Consider the following 5,040-nt stretch of genomic DNA (forward strand, 5'->3'; position numbering starts at 1 on the left):
CTTCAATAAATTTTTAAGTGAGTAAACAGATCCTGTGACCAAAGTTTGAGAACTGCTGCTTTTTAAAGTCTAACTCAAGTTTTCCTCCTCCAGGAAGCCAGCCCTGATCTCTCTGATTACCCTTCCTGCCTTTGCTCTCACAGCATTTTGTTTGTTGGTCTCCTATTCATTCATTCATTCATTTAATTAATTAATTCATTTATTTATTTATTGTACCAAATTTGTTTTATTCTTTACACTTCCTCATTCATCTTGATTCAGTCATTAGTGCTGCTTCCTTCTGAAGGAGCATCCTTCTGTAAGTCTTGCCTTTCCTCCTGTAGGCTGACAAAGTACAGTGGAGCATCCGACACAGAGAACCACCGTTTGTGCATGGCTGAAGACAGTGGTGATTTTTAGCAGCTCAGGCACTTTACATCCATGAAATACGAGTTCGGACTCTGCACCAGACGCTTCTTCTTGTGTTTCCGCTTCTCCTCCTCGGGAGAAGGTGCAGGAGATCTTTCTCGAGAGGCATGTTGGCACGGGGAGACCTTCACCGCCGGAAAAGCTCCTATTCATTTATAATCTCTCTCTCTCTCTCTCTCTCTCTCTCTCTCTCTCTCTCTCTCTCTCTCTCACACACACACACACACACACACACACACACACACACACACACACACAGGGTGGGCCAGAAGCCACAAAGGGGTCTGATGTTTTAATAACTTTTTAAAAATTATTTTTTATTTTCTGCCATTTATGATCTCCGATCTTTCACACGTAATGTAAACTAATTATAAACTAATTATAATGTATATGATGCTATGTTAAAAACAAAAAATGAAGGAGTAATTAAATATTTGTGACTTTTGGCCTACTCTGTGTGTGTGTGTGTGTGTGTGTGTGTATTGCAGCTAGGTGGCGCAGTGGATAGGACTCCATGCCTGGAGTCGGGAAGACCTGAGTTCAAATCCAGCTTTAGACACTTACTAGCTATGTGACCCTGGGTAAGTCACTTAACCCAGTTTGCTTCAGTTTCCTCATCTGCAAAATGAGCTGGGGAAGGAAATGGCAAACCACTCCGATATCTTTGCTAAGAAAGCCCCAAATGGGATCCGGGAGAGTTGGTCACAACTAAATGACAACAAAACAGCAATAAGATTTTAAAAAAAAATGATATTTGTTTATGTATGGGTTATATCTTCCTAGACAGTGAGCTTATGAGGACTACGTTTATGTCTTATCTAAACAGTGGATTTCCCTTAGTACCCAGCTCAATACATGGCTCATAGCAGGTTTTCAATAAATATTTCAATGGAATTGACTTCTTATAAGTGGGTGCCACCTCTAGCAACCTGACAAGCTCTGACCGGTGTCCTGGTTTCTTTCTAGTACCCACAGAAAGACGCAGATGTGGGAGTACGGGATGTTGTTCAGTCGTGTCTGACTCTCTGTAACCCCATATGGCCAGGTACACATAGGCCCAGGCCAATTGTCTCCAGTGGGATCGGCCGCTGATAAGAGTGATCCCATCTGCACGCCCACTCTCCACCTGCTACGGTCAACTCGCTCTCTCCTAGGTAACAGTTGGCCCCTTTGCCAGAGATTCTATGGTGGCTGTGTTTTCCATCAAGCACAGGGAGTTTGTTTAGTTCAACCTGAAGCCCAGAGACCCTGGGACATTCACCTCCTGTTAGCTGGGGTTGATGGTTGCTGCTTATGTTTACTATACAGGAGGTAAGACAGTAAGAGATGTGGCGTGGAGGAAGGGACATGGGATTTGTTTCCTCCCCGTGTGCCCCTCTATGAAGAATCTAGGTTCAGTTCCCACTTTTGCTCCTTACTATATGGGTGATCATGGGAAAATCAGGACTTCTTTGGACTTTAGTCTCTTCATCAGTAAAATGAGGGGCCTAGACTAATAGGTCTCAGATTTCTCCCAGCTCTGGCTGTGAACCACTCGCACAAAAGAGACCTGAGAATATAGTCACACATGTTCACTGCTATGTAAGCGATGCAGAGAACACAGGCAGCATTAAAGACTGGATCACGATAGGATTCTGAATGTGACAGTGCATCATAAAGGGTTCTTGTTGTCAGTCACGTCCGACTCTTGGTGACCCCATTTGGAGTTTTCTTGGCAAAGATACTGGCCTGCTTTTGCCATTTCCCTCCCCAGACAAGGAGGCAGGAATGCTTGGTGCGTGTGTGCATGCATGTGTATGTGTATGTGCATTGTGAGTGTGTCGACTCATAGACAATAGGTATCAAACCGGTCTGACTGGGAAACGGGTTTTTTTGTCCCCTTCAACATAACTCTTCTGGAAGCTTAAAATCAAAGCATTTGAAGAACTGAGATAGTATTTATAAAGGCTTAGCACAATGCCTAGTATACAGTAGATGTGTAATAAATGCTTGTTCCCTTCTCCTTCCTTAGGGTAAGAATTCTTAACCTGCAGGATTAATTTCCAAGGGGTCTGTGAATAGATTTGAGCAGGTCCATTTATTTGGATGGGAAAAACGTCATCTTTGTTTTCACTCTTCTCTAAGTTAAATTAAGCATTTCCTTCGATTGAGAACGGAGGCAGCAAGGATTCTTCTGAAGGGGTCCATGGGCGTCACCCAGTTACCAGAGGGGTCCGTGACATAAACAGGGGCAGGGCCCCCTCCTCATCAGTCAGGCCCAGCTCTGCTTGCCTGCAGGGATGTTCTCTGGAAGCGCTATCGGCTCTCCAGAGAAGGTTACCCCATTCTCAGAGGCTGGGTGGGGTTTGAGTGAAATGGGAAACGTTCATCTGGTGCTCTCTTAGGCTGAGGGAACAGAAGTGTTTGTACTCAACGAGCACCTGCCAAGCAAAGCTCTGAGTGCTTTGCAAGCATTAATTAAGGTTCCGAGCTCTCCTGGGAAAGAGGCATGGAGTTGGAACAATGAGTTCTCTGGCTGGGGAGGGGAGTCGTGGAGACGAGGGACAACAGACAGCCTGGCCAGGGACGCGCAGTATAGTCTGCGCCCTCTGACCGATTTCAGCCGCGTTCTTGGCCAGTCACGGAGTCTTCCGACAGCTGGATGCCTTCTGAGCTCCACTCCCATTTCCCCGGAATCGTCAAGTAATTAGTACCATGTATTATATAGAGTCCTACGAGCCCCGTGCAATGCTTTACATTTATTGTTATTGTTGCTGAGTCGTTTTCTGTTGTGTCTGACTCTTCCTGACTGCATTCGGGTTTTCTTGGCAAAGATACTGGAGTGGGTTGCCGTTTCCTTCTCCTAGATAAATAGATTTGAGAATCAGCAGCATGGTGATGATAATTGAATCCATGGGGAGCTGATGATGATCCTTCTCCATCTTATTTTATAGATGAGGAAACTGAGGAAAATAGGATTAAGTGACTTGCCCTGGGTCACACAGCTAGTAAGTGTCTGAGGCAGGATTTGAACTCATGAAGGTGAGTCTTCCTGATTCCAAGCCCAGGGCTCTATGCACTGTGGTGCCACCTAGCAGCCTCATTTGAATCTCACAAAAACTCCGGGGGTGGTGGGGGTGGGGGGGTGGGATGGGTGGGTGGTGGTGTCGTTTTCTTCTTCTTCTTCTTCTTCTTCTTCATCATCATCATCATCATCATCATCATCATCATCATCTTCTTCTTCTTCTTCTCCTCCTCCTCCTCCTTCTTTCCTTCTCCTTCCCCTTCTCCTTCCTTCTCCTTCTTCTCCTTTCTCCTTCTTCTCCTTCCTTCTCCTTCTCCTCCTCCTCCTCCTTTTTCTCCTCCTTCTTTCCATTCTACAGACAAGAAAAACTGATGCTGGAGTCATGTTTAGTCACAATTAGTATCAGAGGTATTATTTGAACCCAGATCTTCTCTTCCTGACTCTAGTTTTGGCATTCTACCCACAAAACCAAACTCCCTCTCAAGAATGACTTCTTTCTTTTCCTCAGGGGAGAGTCAAATCAGTAAGCATTTATTAAGCACCTACTGTGTGCCAGGCACTGTGTTAAGGATGGGGATGCAAAGAAAGGCAAAAGACAGTCCCCCTTGCCCTTGAATAGCCTACAGTTTAATGGAGTAGACAACATGCAAACAATTATGTTTTATGTACAACTATGTATGTAAGCCATATGCAAGATAAATCGGAGATAATCAATGGAGAGAAAGCACTAGAATTAAGGGGGGATCAGGAAAGCCTTCCTGTAGAAGGGGGGGTTTTAGCTGGGATTTGAAGGAAGCCAGGGAAGCCAAGAGGCAGAGAGGAGGAGGGAGAGCCTTACAGACATGGGGGCAAGCCGGGAAAATGCCCAGAGCCGAGAGATGAAGCGTCTTGTTTGAAGAACAGCCAGGAAGCCAGTGTCACTGCATTGGAGGGTCTAGGGTTAGGAAGATGGAAGAAAGACTGGAAAGTTGGGGAGAAAGGGGATGGGTTTGGAAGGTCTTTGAATGCCAAGCAGAGAATTTTATATTCAATCCTGATTAGAAAAACACAAATTGAAGAATTCTGAAGTACTGCCTCACATACACACACACAGAGCGAGAGCAAGAGAGAGCGAGAGCGAGCGAGCGAGCGAGCGAGAGAGAGAGAGAGAGAGAGAGAGAGAGAGAGAGAGAGAGAGAGAATGACAAAAAATGACAAAAGCTGGAGGGGATGTGGGAAAAAAGGGACACTAATGCCTAGTTGGTGAAGTTGTGAACTAGTCTAACCATTTTGGAGAACAATCTGGAATTATGTCCAAAGGGCTATAAAACTGTGTACCCAGGGAAACCAAAGCAAAAGGAAAAGGATCCACATGTACAAAAATATTTTTTGGCAATTCTTTTTGTGGGGGCAAAGAATTGGAAATTGAGGGAATGCCCATCAATTGGGGAATGGCTAAACAAGTTATGGTATATAAATGTGATAGAACAGTAATTCTGCAAGAAATGATGAAGGGGATAGTTTCAGAGAAACCTAGAAAGACATATAAACTGATACAAAGTGAAGTGAGAAAGAACTAGAACAATGTGCACAATAATAGCAATATTGAAATGATAATCAACTGTGACCTAGCAACTCTGATCAATACA

The 5,040-nt window shown here is 44.6% G+C and overlaps 1 pseudogene; it reads right to left on the minus strand.

The window, feature by feature from the left end:
- Window positions 1-211: 211 nt before the first annotated feature.
- On the minus strand, window positions 212-517 carry LOC122750842 (annotated as a pseudogene).
- Between the last annotated feature and the right edge of the window lie 4,523 nt (window positions 518-5,040).

The sequence above is a fragment of the Dromiciops gliroides genome, chromosome 3, assembly GCF_019393635.1.
Source record: "Dromiciops gliroides isolate mDroGli1 chromosome 3, mDroGli1.pri, whole genome shotgun sequence".
Taxonomy (NCBI): domain Eukaryota; kingdom Metazoa; phylum Chordata; class Mammalia; order Microbiotheria; family Microbiotheriidae; genus Dromiciops; species Dromiciops gliroides.